We start from the raw sequence: 15,816 nt of genomic DNA on the forward strand, positions 1-15,816 counted from the left end.
AAGATGTAAGGAAGATACAGAAGTTCGTCGTAGACAACCCTGAATTAACCATGGAAGAGGCCGCGACCATCTATTATGATGTACAAGGGACGGCAACACCAGCAATGAAGTATGAAAGGGGCAATCTTTTGGTTCCCGATCATGAGTATACAAATTTGACAATATATATGTGCCAGTTGCATGAATATTACATGGCTCAAACAACAGAGATGGAAGACTTTAGTTTTGAGGTTATTATTCATTCGCCACATGTTTTTAATTATCCTGAAGAAGAGAAATTCGATGTCAAGTGGGAGTACTTGTTCTAGCTATACCAGAAATGCTCTCTTGATACACAAATGTTGACGCTGTGGACTACGTAAGTACCCTACATGCACGATATTACAATTAACTACTCTCTCGGGATATAAATTGTTAACTTTAGAGCACTTCCTATGATTTTATGTAGGTGTATAGCAAAATTTTGCATTCTAAAAAGTAAATAGAATAACATAGCCTTCTTGAACCCCTTGTGAATCAATGAGAAGACATATCTAGGCCACCATGGATGTGACATGGAAGACCTGAAACAGAGATTGATTGTTGTTTTTGACGAATTCAAGATGAAGAATAAAACCCACATAATTCTAGCCTTCAACTATGAATATGTGTTCTCGGCTTTTAATTTTATGCTTCTTTTTTGTTAAGATTATTCGACAATTAGGATTATGTGATTACAGCCACTATTTCATCTTCATTTGTGTTAATCTTGCCAAAAATTTGATCGAGGTGTGGGACTCGAAGAAAAACTATTTCATCATCTGGATGCACTGGTGGCAGTGCTGAATTAGTAAGCGATCCTAATAACATATTATTTTCTAATCACACATATCGCTTTCTAACATTTCTCTTTTTAATGTTGCTCAGTGTCCGAAGAAGACATATCGGTGGGACGCAGGTCCTATTCAATGTTGTCGAAATGGAGGGAAAGTAGCTAAAATAACTGACGGAAAATAATGAATGCGGGTTTTATATAATGTGGGCAATGTTTCGCTACATCGGCGGGAAATCAGAAGAAGCTGATAAGTTGATGTGTATAATCCCCATTTCATTTATGTCTATTAATCATTCAACAAAATGATTTACTGATTTCTCTTTGGATATCATCTTTTTTTAACGACAACGCAAGAAATATAACCACAAAAGGCTGTTAGACATGGAGATCATCGCGCTGTAATCGGAGCTGGCAAAATTCATCTTAGCCGAGGTATTGGAAAAAGATGGAGTATTTTTCATTGCACAATCCGTGAAGTTCAAGGACCAGTATGGTCCAGAGCGGCTCGCCAGATTATTGTAAGAAGTTCGAGAAGCATTGCATAATCTATGAAGTCCGAGAATATTTCTTTTTTATTTTGAGGGATCGAGATCTTGATAAGAATATTTAAATAGTAACCGTAACATTTGTAATATTTAATATTGATGGACCTGTCATCTAAGTAGCGTATATAAAAGCGAAACCCGATTCCATGAAAAAATATAAATTAAAATAAATTATAAAACAATAAAATGCGAACGTGACATCACTGCCGGTTAGCAGAAAACCGATAGTGTTGTCGTAAACATCACTGCCGGTTAGCAAGAAACTAGCAGTGATGGCACTGTCGGCTGGAGCCACAAACCAGCAGCGTTGGCTTAGCCATCGCTATCGGTTCTTGTCACAAACCGACAGTGATTCGTATGATAACACTGCCGGTTCAAACACAAACCGACAGTGTTGGCGAAAATAAACTCTACCGGGTGGTCTTATGAACCGACAGTGTTGGTGGAACTGAACTCTGCTGGTTGTGTAAAGAACCGGTAGTGAAGTTGAAGAAAACTACCGGTTTGTAGAAACCGACAGTGATAGCTTACCATCATCACTGCCGGTATGGTTATGCTGGTTCAAAATCCGACAGTGATGGGGTATTTTGAACCGGCAGTGAAGTGCAATTCTGACGTAGTGTATGTCCGTGACAATAGTGTCATCGCTGCATGTAAATATTTATATCAATTTTTAGCATAAAAATAAATAATATTATCTAGAAATAGGAGAACACATAAAAAATAAAGAAAGGGACCAAAATACAACTTCATATAACATCTTAAAAGAGTTCCAAACTTAAACATATACAACGCAAAAATGTATATATGAGTACACATATGCATTTCAAAATTGGGAGAGTTTGGATGAAAAAACTAAAATGTTTGTATACTACATTAACTAGTTTTATTTGCTAGTTAACAGTTCTAAGGTTTTAATAATGCATAAATATTTTCAGAAAATTCTAGAACTTTCCTAGGCCAAACCACATCCATGTAACATAATAAAAAGTTTCACCATAAAAATTATATATTTTTTGCAATGATATAACTTTTGAGAATTTAAATGCATTTATGGCTACTAAATGGAATTATTCAAAAATCAAACTATGTGTTTGGAAAAAACATATATGTGCATACATTCATCCATCCATATAGTATCGAACATTCGATATGTATTTCGAAATTTGACTGGGACCAAATTGCATTATTATCTACCAAATCAAGATTATGTGATTGGTAGATAGAGTGGACAACATAGGAGAGCGAGAGCCAAGGCTAAAATGATGGTAAAAAAATCATACTCCCGCAGTCTCGCCTTCGTTTGCCACCCGACAACTTCAAATTAGATCGTCATGTACACCGGCCCATTTGATAAAATCACTTGTGCGCTCCTAACCCTAAGGACCTGTTTGGAACGAAGGAATACAAAACGGAGAAACGGGAAGAAACACAGGAATAGAAAAGGAATCTATGCGCATAATGGAGGAATAAAATACATAGGAATTCTAAAAGATTTGGTGTTTGGAACAAAGGAATATGAGTAGCATAGGAATTTAGGGGTTAGTGGTAAACATAATTACTTAGACTAAACAAGAACTAGACAACTATTTTTCTTAAACGAAGCAGCATATGTTAGTTAACAAAAAAATTCAAAATATTTTGCTCAGCCATATATGCCGTGCCAATACTTGCACGGACTATATGGACCCTACTTTAGAGTGTTAATTAATGAGTGCTTTGTCGTTCGTGAAGGAATAGAAAACAATAGATAGCAGTGGATTGTTTCGTTGCTCCAAAACCTAAGTGCAGGAAACTTTCCTCTAGAGAGGAACTCATGAATCTTCCGTTCCAAACACTGCTACGTGTTTAAGGGAGTGTTTGATTCTTTAGTCGCTTCTAAAATTTATATTACATCGAATGTTTAGATAATAATAAAGAGCATTAAATATAAATTAATTACAAAACCAATTACATAGATGGAGGCTAATTTGCGACATAATTTTTTTAAGCCTAATTAATCTAACATTAGCACATGTACTGTAGCACTATGGTATCAAATCATGGACTAATTATGTTTAAAAGATTTGTCTCATAAATTAGTCGTAAGTTGTGTAATTAGTTTTATAATTAGTCTATATTTAATACTCTATATATGTGTCTAACCATTTAATAAGACAGAAATTTCAGGAGCGTCGGTAGTAGGAATCTGATTCCTTTAGAAATCCTTCGAAAATCCTGTAAACAAGCAGGGTGTAATCCTCCCACTGATCCCCTTCCTAGCTAGATCTGCCGCCGCCGCCGTCATTTATCCTACTCGTCCTCGCCGGTCCCCCGCCTCACCCTCCGCCTCGGCCTATCGGCCTCCTGAGTCCCCCGACCGCAACTGGAACTGCTGCGAAGACGTCGCGGCCAGGCGGGCAGCCGGTGCGCGCGCTAGGGGATCCCCCGGCGGCCCACGGCCGGACAGGGCGGTGGCGGCCAGTGGGGACAGGCAGCCCACGGTGGCCGCAGCTGCCGGAGCACCAGATCCTGTCGGCCCAGTGGAAGGAGGATGAGACGGTGAAGACGCTGCGACCGTCGTTGTGGCTCACGGAGGACTTCCCCTGAGCGTCGACGAATTCCTGCCGTTGCTGGACATCCTGGCCAACCGCGTGCGCGACGGCTCCGCGACCTGCCCACCACCAAGTTCCCACCAGGGACTTTCCCGGTAAAGGTAACACACTTCTCCTGCTCATTAAGAAATCACTAAATTGCATATATTTCATCGTTTCCGGATTCAGTGGCGGATCAATTCTGCAATCATTTATAGTTCTTGATAAACGAATTGTTTCGATCCGTTCTTGTAAAGATTGTGTTAATTTGATCCATTCACTGTTAATTTGATGCCTACGGAGTAGGAATTGATTTAGATTCACGATGTAAAGATTGTGTTGATATCAACTTGGGGAAGCAGGAAAGAACAGGGATGGACGAGATGGATATGAGTAGTTACAGAATTACTTAGGAAACATAGAAAACTTATCAATCCGGGGCTTAATATCGCACAAAATGTTACTGCTAGAAGACCTATATTTCGGTGTTAGTGAAAACTATCTTTTGAAGATCAGAAGCGTTGGCATGTATTTTTCTCTCTTTAAGTATATTAATCTCTTTGTCATGTTAGATTACTAACTGGGGGCATAATATAGCTGCTATGCTTGGTTGGCATTTGGGTCGACATTTGGTTCTGCAGACTGCAAAACTCTTTTTTTTGCTTGATAACATTGCTTAATGTCTAAGATATTCTTATGTTGTTAGGTTCTTGGGAACAAATGCCAAAGTAAGTTGTTTGAAATAATTGACGCTAGGTAAGTGATGATCAATCTACTACTTCCAGGGAATTTGTTTTCTTAATTGGTCGCTTATGATTATTGTCTCATTTGTAAAAAATTATGCTCAGTGAATTTATCCATTGGAACTTTGAACTTTGGACTTAATGTGGTGTGTAGTGTTAGCATGGGCAATATACTAGTGTCTATAGGTGTCTGCCCTGCAGATTTTCTCGTTTCATGTTCTAGCTTTTAGGTGTCGGCAGCTTGCCAACCTTGCAAGTGTTAATTGGATGGCCAGTTGTCGTTACTGTAATGTGGAGTGATACTTAGCTGAATAATTTTAGCTATTTACATGTCATGTTTTCATTTGAACCAACATATTTCTGTTCTCAAATGGCAAAGCATTATCCTTGAATTAGAGCCCCTTTTTTCAAACAAGTATTTTTGTATGTGGACAAACAAGTAGTGAAAAGACATATACACTGACACCATGAATGGAGTAACAGAATATCATAATATGTAGTAGCAAACAATATATTACAACGACAACAACATCAAAGCCTTTAAGTCCCAAACAAGTTGGAGTAGGCTAGAGTTGAAACCCATCAGAAGCAATCAAGGTTCAGGCATGTGAATAGTTGTTTTCCAAGCACTCCTATCTAAGGCTAAGTCTTTGGGTATATTCCATCCTTTCAAGTCTCCTTTTATTGCCTCTACCCAAGTCAACTTCGGTCTTCCTCTGCCTCTCTTCACGTTACTATCCTGACTTAGGATTCCACTACGCACCGGTGCATCTGGAGATCTCCGTTGCGCATGTCCAAACCATCTCAACCGGTGTTGGACAAGCTTTTCTTCAATTGGCGCTACCCCTAATCTCTTACGTATATCATCGTTCCGAACTCGATCCCTTCTTGTATGACCGCAAATCCAACGCAACATACGCATTTCCGCGACACTTAGCTGTTGAACATGTCGTCTTTTCGTAGGCCAACATTCTGCACCATACAACATAGCAGGTCTAATCGCCGTCTTATAAAACTTGCCTTTTAGCTTCTGTGGTACCCTTTTGTTACATAGGACACCAGACGCTTGGCGCCACTTCATCCACCCTGCTTTGATTCTATGGCTAACATCTTCATCAATATCCCCGTCCCTCTGTAGCATTGATCCTAAATATCGAAAGGTATCCTTCCTAGGCACTACTTGACCTTCCAAACTAACATCTTCCTCCTCCCGAGTAGTAGTGCTGAAGTCACATCTCATATACTCAGTTTTAGTTCTACTGAGTCTAAAACCTTTGGACTCCAAAGTCTCCCGCCATAACTCCAGTTTCTGATTCACTTCTGTCCGGCTTTCATCAACTAGCACTACATCGTCTGCGAAAAGCATACACCAAGGGATGTCCCCTTGTATGTCCCTTGTGACCTCATCCATCACTAAAGCAAACAAATAAGGGCTCAAAGCTAACCCTTGATGTAGTCCTATCCTAATCGGGAAGTCATCCGTGTCTCCATCACTTGTTCGAACTCTAGTCACAACATTGTTGTACATGTCCTTAATGAGCCCGACGTACTTCGTTGGGACTTTATATTTGTCCAAAGCCCACCACATAACATTCCTTGGTATTTTATCATAAGCCTTCTCCAAGTCAATAAAAACCATGTGTAGGTCCTTCTTCTTCTCCCTATACCGCTCCATAACTTGTCTTACTAAGAAAATTGCTTCCATGGTTGACCTTCCGGGCATGAAACAAATTGGTTCATAGAGACCCGCGTTATTGCTCTCAAGCGATGCTCGATAACTCTCTCCCATAGCTTCATAGTATGGCTCATCAACTTAATTCCCCGGTAATTCGTACAACTTTGAATATCCCCTTTATTCTTATAGATCGGTACCAATATACTTCTTCTCCACTCATCAGGCATCTTGTTCGATCGAAAAATATGGTTGAACAGCTTGGTTAGCCATACTATAGCTATGTTCCCGAGGCATCTCCACACCTCTATTGGGATACCATCCGGTCCTATCGTCTTACCTCATTTCATCCTTTTCAACGCCTCTCTGACCTCAGATTCTTGGATTCTCCGCACAAAGCGTCTATTGGTGTCATCAAAAGAGTCATCCAACTGAAAGGTTGTGTCCATATTCTCACCATTGAACAATTTGTCAAAATACTCTTGCCATCGATGTCGGATCTCATCCTCCTTCACCAAGAGATGCTCCCTTTCATCCTTAATGCACTTAACTTGGTTGAAGTTCCGTGTCTTTCTCTCACGAACCCTAGCCATCCTATAAATGTCCTTCTCTCCTTCCTTCGTACTCAAATGTTGGTAAAGATCCTCGTACGCTCTACCCTTTGCCACACTTACAGCTCGCTTTGCAGTCTTCTTTGCCACCTTGTACTTCTCTATGTTGTCCACACTCCTGTCATGATACAAGCGTCTATAGCATTCTTTCTTCTCCTTAATAGCCCTTTAGACTTCTTCGTTCCACCACCAAGTATCTTTAGCCTCGCGTCCCCTTCCTTTGGTTATTCCACACACCTCTGAGGCTACCTTCCGAATATTGGTTGCCATCTTGTCCCACATGTTGTTTATGTCGTCTTCTTCTTTCCAAGAGCTCTCTTTGATAACCCTTTCCCTAAATACCTCTGACGTCTCCCCTTTCAGTTTCCACCACTTTGTTCTTTCAATCTTAGCTTGTTTATCCCTACGGGCACGCACCTGAAAACGAAAATCTGCCACCAAAAGCTTATGTTGAAAAACAACACACTCCCCTGGTATCACCTTGCAATCCAAGCATGCTCGTTTGTCCTTTCTTCTTGCGAGGACAAAGTCAATCTAGCTACAGTGTTGTCCGCTACTGAAGGTCACTAGATGAGATTCTCTCTTTCTAAAGAAAGTGTTGGCTATCATCAGGTCAAAAGCTACCGCGAAGTCCAGAACTTCCTCCCCCTCCTGATTCCTACTACCATACCCAAAACCTCCATGAACTGCCTCGAAACCTGCGCTTGTAGTACCTACATGCCCATTAAGATCTCCTATAAAAAGCTTCTCACTACTAGGTATAGCTCTAACCAGGCCATCTAAGTCTTCCCAGAACTGTCTCTTAGCACTCTCGTCGAGGCCTACTTGGGGGGGCATACGCACTAATTACGTTTAAGACCATATCACCAACGACAAGCTTGACTAAGATAATCCTATCTCCTTGCCTTCTCACTCCCACCACACCATTCTTGAGGCTCTTATCAATCAAAACTCCTACTCCATTTCTATTCGCGACTGTCCCTGTGTACCAAAGCTTGAAACCTGTATTGTCCACCTCCTTCGCCTTCTGACCCTTCCATTTAGTCTCTTGAACGCATAATATATTTACACGCTTTCTAGTCGCGGTATTAACTAATTCTCTTAACTTACCTGTAAGTGACCCTACATTCCAACTACCTAAACGGATCATAGTTGGTTCGACTAGCTTCCTTACCCTTCGCACCCGTCGACTCAGATGCGAAGACCCTTGCTCATTTTTCACTACACCCGGGTGCCGATGTAGCGCACCACTAAGGAAGCGACGACCCGATCCTTGGTCACTTGACACCATGCCCAGATCACGACACGGTGCGTCACGGGGGTGACGACCCGGCCCTTGCCCATTTAACACCATACCCGGGTTCCGATATGGCGCGTCGCTAAGAGGGTTACGCCCCAACGATTTTCTTTCGGGTTTCATCTCTATTAAAGTGGCTAAGTTTTTACATTGGCTCGCCACGCCTAACACAACACTCCTCCTTTACCAGGGCTTAGGACCTGCTATGCTGGGACACCAAAGGTGCCCCACCATAGCAAACAATATATTATTTCATCAATTAGGGAATCATCGATTCTCAGGTTCCATGGTCATTTTTTTGTTGCGGCATTAACTAAGTTCTCAGAGGACACTTCTTTTAGAAATATTGCCTAATAAGAACGCCTTCTCTTCTTTCAGCAAGAGGAGATACACTTGTTCTGAAATTCTCAGCAACTGAAATACACTATCAAGGTTACGTTCAAAACTGTCTACCGGCTTCTCCACGGTATGCACTTGCAATCGTCCATCCTTTCCCTGCTTAGTTGATTATTGTGTTTGCCTAAATCCATGAACTTTGCCTAGAAATTTTGCACATTTGATGTCGAAACAGACCATCAACTCAGTTATGCGAGAATGAGATGCTAAATGAAATTTATGTAGTGATTGTGATTTAGAATCATTGCACGCAAGTGCTTGTAATGATTTATAAATAAACAAAGAAATCTGCTACAGCTACTGTATGTAAAATGTAAATTACCAAACATATTTAGTATTTCAGTGTTGGCTATTCAGATTCAGATATTCAGTGTACACTGCTTCTTAAATTCAAACAACGGATTACTTAACAAAAGAATCATGCAGTTTCTTCCTTGTGCTATACTTTCAGAAAAAAATTGCTTTCCTGTTGCTCTCTATTGTTCAAGTTTTTGTTGAGTATTAGCTGTACTTATTATTCAAAGTACAGGCTACTGAAGGGCAGGAGGAGGCATAGCTTGGTGATGCTTGGGTATCCAACACACAGCTGGATCAGCTTCACATGGAGGTGAATTTTGTTCTGGTTTGGGGTGGGCTGCCTTAATTAGTAAGGCTTAGCTTCAATCTTAAATCCTGCAAGTGGTTTTGCCGTGTTCACTGTAGCTAGCCTATCTGCCTATGCATGCTATGATGAGATGCACCTAATCTACTTCATTATATCATGTGATTATCATCTAAGGCGAGTGCAAACAAGGTGCCATAAACATACTTCTGACTGCTTGGTGATTATCATCTACATCTTGATTAACATGACAATGTTCTAAATTTTTTGCTTAGATTATTGCCATTTATGAGTGAGTACTGTGCTTGGTGACATGCATACTTACATTCCATCATAGTTTTACTAGGAAATCACCATCGGTATGTTTCATAGCTTCAGTAATGACAGTGTGCAACCAGTTATGATTGAATAGGACACATTTTGTTTTGACAAATGGTCTATACCCTTAAAAAAAAGGGTAGACCTAGTGCCAAAGGCTCCCACATGAGTGGGGTCTGGGAAAGAGAAAAACCGAGGCAAACCTTCACCCCGCAAAATATGTGTAGCTCAATATTCTGTTCTACCAATATGGAATCATCTCTGCATTCTTGTAGCAAATTATTCTTGCTGGTGGATACATTCCATTGAGCCTAGCAACTGATAGCAAAACACGTTTCCATTGCTTTAACGAAAAAAATGATCATATAGCTTTTTCATGGAAAATTTTACTTTTGAATGAATCTGCAAATTTGCAAACCTATTAGTCTTTATTTTAAGATTCCAAATTGCTTACTTTGTTGAATCTAAGCTGTTGTTGCCAAAAAATAATACAATTTTAGTCTACCTGATGCATATACCCATTTTAATGATTCTTTTCAAGAGCAAGATAGAGTTTGAGTGGAGCGCACGATTGATGGGATGGTCAACATCAAGCCAACCTTTGCTGCAATGTTAGACATAGCTCATTATATTTTGATGTGTTCAAACTAGTGTGTCGGATACCTTACCTGTTTCAGCTATGCGTGTGTCTAAGTTGAGTTTGACATTGGATGGTTTCGTTAATGATTTGTACAAACACAACATATTTTGGTTTAATGGATGTCTAAATGCTTCGTTCATCATATATTGTTCGGCGCTCAATTATTGTTTGATGCTACGAAACAAAGCGTTGCAATATCGACTATTGGCACAATCATTTGGCGTTGCAATATATGCTATAGCAATAAACAAATAATGTGGCAAAAAACCTCGTACCAACAAAACAGTGGGTGTGGCAATAGTCTCCAAACTATAGCAACCAAGTACTGATCGTGGCAATAGAGAGGTCTTCTCTAGCAACCAAACATTTATTGTGGCAATAGAGGGTTTCACATATAGCAACCACAATATTTAATGTGGCAATAGAGATGCCACCTCTAGCAACCAAATAATTGTCGTGGCAATAAAGGGTTCCACCTATAGCAACCACAGAGATAGTGTGGCAATAGAGAGGACACATGTAGCAACCAAATATTTGTCGTGGCAATAGAGGGTCCCAACTATAGCAACCACAGAGATAGTGTGGCAATAAAGGGTCCATCTATTGCAATGCTATTGATGCGTGGCAATAAGGTCTACTGCAACACCCATTATCGTTGCTAGTGCACCTATTGCCACTCTTTGGGTAAGTGGCAACAGGTATCTCTGGCAACACGGGGTGCGTTGCAATAGTTACTATTGCAACACCCACGGTGGTTGCTTGTACTATGGCTTGCAACACTTCATAGTGTTGCAACAACACTCCATTGTGTTGCAATAGAGAAAACCCAATTGCGACACCAAAATGACCCGTGGTGCAAACTTTAGACCACGGTTACAATGGCAACGCCTCCTAACGCTTTTTTTGTGTTGCAATTTTGTCTATTACAACACTTTTTGGCCCGTTGCAACACTTTTTGGCCGTTGCATCAGGAGGAAAAACCTTGTAGTGCTTTCACCACCTTCTCTGCCGCAGTCACCTCCCAAGTTCAACAAACTGCCTAGTCTATCAGAATTTGAGGAGAAGGAGGAGGACTAGGACGAGCTAGCCTAAGCCGTCAATCCGCCGCTCAACACGCTTCACTTTTACTTCACACCGCCAGGGGCGTGATGTCATTTCAGACTATGAGGAGGACAACAATGATGGTGATGGTGATGATGACGACGGCGACACAGGTGGCGATAGCATTGGCTGGGAGAACGTCTAGGAGGAGGAGGATGAGTAGTTGTACCTCTCTTTCTTCTTTTCTCTCTTTTTGGTGCTTGTTACCAAAGGGGGAGAAGATGATTAGAGAGGGATACAACAACTTTCATTGCTTTTTGTCGATCTACATGAGTTTCATGTCCTATCCGATAAGAGTTGAGAGTTAGTTATTTCGCTTAGGTGTGAGATGAGAGTTGAGAGTCGCTCAAACTCTATTTTATGTAATATTTTGTACCTATGTACTATCTATTATGGTGGATGTGGACATGTACTTTTGTGATGTTATTTAACCTATCATTTACTTCTTTATTAGTCATATATTGTGTTGGCTTTGTGGTGGTGTATGATTTTCTGCTGTTGTGGTGATTGTCACAGGGGTAGCACTGCTGCTCAGGGGGTAGCACAGTTGCTCTGTGAAATCTTAGCATTTTTCTCTGATATGCATACATGTCATTCGCATTATGTTTATCTACTTGACACTGCGTGCAGCACCCCACAAAAGAAATGGATGTAGGGGGAGTCCCTATTTCACTCAAATATGTGAATTTTGGCCTCTTATGCCAATGTGGAAATTCAAATTCCTGTTCACATATTCAAGGGGAGTTTCTACACTCATGGCTCAAAAAATCTCAGTTGTACATTTATACTTTTGTAGCTATAATCGTGTTGTCATTAATCACAAAAAAGGAGGAGATTGTAAGTGTAATCAAGCCCTAATGTGGGTTTTACTGATAATAACCACAAAATTAGGGGACCAACGAGATTTATTGAAATGACAAGCCAGTAACATACATGATGGTGGAGCCCCTAATTACGAAAGGAAGCGGTATCAGACTCAAAGACATTTATAATTCATATTTTATTTTGAATTTGAGTTTAGGAAAAGCCGTACTCCAAAAGTGAAAACAATGAGCAAGCTTCAACGTGAAACTAAGTGATAATATTCCACCAAACATCCTCTAATACCTAGCCTAGACAACATGTGTAACAGTTTTCAACTTGGAGCTGACAGACCAAGGCAGCATTGTCGCTCTCTGAGCAACAATGCCACTAGGCAGCAGTGCCGCTTAGAGAGCAGGACTGTCGCGCCTTAAAATGTGACCATTGGACAAGGGGTTATTTCCTTCACCTCCCTTCTCCCCTAATGGTCATGTTTGACCATTTTGCATCAGAAATACTCTAGAGCAGCTCTCTTCCTCTCTCTCTCACTCCATTAGAGCACCTCAAGCTTTTCCCATCAATTCCCCTCCGATTTTTTGAGAGATTGAGCCGCCAAACTGAGAAAGAAAGATCTCCAACCTATTCTTCATCGCCTAAAGCACTTGGTTCACGTTCAAGTCGGCAGTTTATGTTCATTACTCTTGGAGCTTGTTCCTAGCCGGCTAGAGCGTCGCCCATGGAGCTTGCCAACTTGTTTGGCAGCTCCAGGAGGTTTTTAATCACCTCAATCATCTAGTGAAATCACCCCTCATATCAAGAGTTCATTCTCTTGTCTTAAGGACAAGGATAGCATTCCATGAAACCCAAGCCTTGGAGGTTTCCATAATAACGTGGACTTAGGCAAGCCTTAGTAGCGAGTTGAATCATAGGATAAATTGGTGTCTCACTTCTCTTCTTGTTATTTGCTTTGCAATATTTGTGGTTGTGGTGATTTTAGGATTTGATCCTGACTTGCATGTGCACTTTCGATAACTTCCAAGTGGTGAAACAGGTTCTATACTACCTAGGAACGTTAGAAATTTACTCGATCTAATTTTCGTTGGGTAGAATTTGAACTATTGTCTCGGGTGTCAGCCAGAGCAACACTGCCAGTCTACCTCGGTTTGAGCTGAAATTTTACAGGCCTATTCACACCCCCACCCCTCTAGGCTAACTAGTGATCCTACATCTTTACATAGTGCAAACGTAATGATGCATACCTTTAGTTACTATTTTACCTTTTTTCTTAGAGTAAATTTCACCCACCATACAATAACTATCTAGGTGATTGCATATTGGTCCAATGTCTTGTAATATGTCCAATTCAATGTAAGAAATTGGTTGTTTGGTGCATCCACGCATATATGGCCCAAACATGGCCACACTAGATCATGAATATGATATCGTTCTTGTATTCACTTCAAAACAATCCGCTCAACTTATGCAACCCTTCACTCAGCTCAATCATATATATTCGCTTGAGGATGATCAAGCTCACTCATCTCAGTCTCATCAGCAAGCCAAACAACAACCCTCGATCAGATTAATCCAACTAAAATAGTGTCTACAACATAGATCCATCACAAACAACATCCTATCCTAGTCAAGCGTGCAATGGGGGAGCTGAGGGTTTTTGGCAAATGTCAACATCACATTATAGAGGTCACAAGGTGGCTATCCTATGCTGGCAATCGCCTAAGCCGCTAGTGATAGAGCGCATCGCTAAGAACCTAGTACCACTAAGGCTTTTTGGTATTTAGGTCAATAGATTAGGAGATGTCGAGTTCTAAAATTGGATTGTCAGCCTATTGGATAGGTTTGTGAACTAGAGCAAACCATGGTTTTCGGACGGCTTCGAGCTCAAATTTGGAGACTAGAAGAACCTAAACACTCAACTTTATCACTTGTTCCAGTATCTCCCATGTGTAACTAACAATTGCTATTTACACACCTAGTCAAGTTTATATGTAAAGTTTTGAAGAACGTTGACATCAATAGTAGTTTTTGGCCTACTTTAGCCTCGGTTAGTGTGTACCATACCTCTAGAGAGCACAATGGATAAGGCCACCATATGCAAGCGTGGTGTGGCTGCCACCAAGGGCACCATCCCAGAGCACAACCTTGAGCTTGATGACGACATTATTCATCATCCTCCACACCATGGTGTGTCTGCCTCCACATTGCCACCTCTGTGAATGCCTTCGCGAGAACGAGCAAAGTTTAGGTTTGTAAGAGTAGATATAATGGGGGAATTTCATCCCGCGAAGACTTATATATGTGTGGCATATTCTTTTTAAACTCCTAACTTAGCTGAGTGCCATTACTATCCCCTCCCTCCTGATGATAGCTCACCATCTAGCCTATCAAAACACAACATTGTGTTGGTTCTTGTACTGTGCATATAGTCTAGTTGTTGCACGTATTTGAACACTTTACAAGTTGTTGGACGAATAGCGAAAGGGCATAGCCTAGTGGCTACAAGAGCCTTAGCTAGTAGCACCTTAGGTCTGTAACACCCTAGGTGTTAAGCATGCATCTAACCTTGATATTGCATGATCACAATCATCATTGAGCATTCATGAGCATAAGCATATCATGTATTCTATCTATATTGGCTCATATTGCATGTGTTATTACTAAATTGCCTTACTTATGTTAGGGTTTACTTGTAACCAATGTATGAAATGTGTGTGGAACCTTGGGAATACCTTAAACATGTTTAGAATAGCATAAGGAACAACTTTGGTATTCATGACTAAGGTTAGTTTGGTCTCTAAGTCCTAGTTATGGTGTATGTCATCATTTAAAGTGGTATGTTTGACCTAGTTTGAATTATGTCATAGAGTATTTGCATGGCAAAGCACCCTTAAGCAAAGTTGTAGTATTTGAGTAGAGCAACAACTTTTATTTTTAGGTCATGAGCTAATTCAGTGCATAGCTTGGTCATTTTGAGCTCACAAAAATCAGTAAAACACAATTATTCAACGCTTAGAAAATTTTCTAAGTCACAGTTGGTTTTCAGTTTGATTGGCCCAACTTTGAAATGATTTTATTCCTTATTCGTTGAGAATTAGACTATGGTCTTTTAAGAGAAGTTGAAGATGGTACATAGGGCTACAACTTTTGTTAATATATATTTTGCTGATGAGCTACGGATTAGGAGATTGATCGTTGTCAAAACGCGCTGTCAAGCTGGTACCGCGGGCTCTGATGGCCTGATCGGCTGGCCATTAGTGGCCGATCGACATTAGGGTCTGGCCGCCGCGTGGAAGCCACGCATCGCCGATGGCCCGCCTAGTCAGACCACGTCAGGCCTCAACGCGCCACTTCACGCCCCAATGCTAGCTCGTGACTCCACGTGCTCCCATTTACCTCCTGCCCCCTCCTTCACCTTTGCGCAGCAGCCGCAGCAGCGAGAGCTCGCCGCCGTCGCCATTGCCGACGCCAGCTCACACTGTGTTGCTCCTTCGCCGCCAGCATTGCTCCGTCATACTCCCACCACCAGCAAGGCTTTATAATAACAAGGTTGTAGGGAACTTCTTCATATATCTTGTGTTAAAATTTTAGGGCAATAGGCCAAAGGGTTTAGGAGTAGTTGTTTAAAGTTAGTCTCCCGAAATACTTGTTCTCTAGAATTTTTAGACAGTACTGGATAGATTGCCTAT

At 41.0% G+C, this 15,816-nt stretch overlaps 1 long non-coding RNA gene across 2 annotated transcripts; it reads left to right on the top strand.

The window, feature by feature from the left end:
* The first annotated feature begins 3,546 nt into the window (after window positions 1-3,546).
* LOC136549872 (uncharacterized) lies at window positions 3,547-10,572 on the top strand. Of its 2 annotated transcripts, XR_010782079.1 has the most exons (5): window positions 3,547-4,054; window positions 4,639-4,688; window positions 8,634-8,721; window positions 9,181-9,258; window positions 10,112-10,572. It is a non-coding gene; the product is annotated as an uncharacterized lncRNA (long non-coding RNA). The 2 variants fall into 2 exon arrangements; XR_010782078.1 differs by lacking the exon at window positions 4,639-4,688 and having other exon boundaries at window positions 10,112-10,565.
* Window positions 10,573-15,816: the final 5,244 nt, after the last annotated feature.

Source organism: Miscanthus floridulus, chromosome 4, assembly GCF_019320115.1.
Source record: "Miscanthus floridulus cultivar M001 chromosome 4, ASM1932011v1, whole genome shotgun sequence".
Lineage (NCBI taxonomy): Eukaryota > Viridiplantae > Streptophyta > Magnoliopsida > Poales > Poaceae > Miscanthus > Miscanthus floridulus.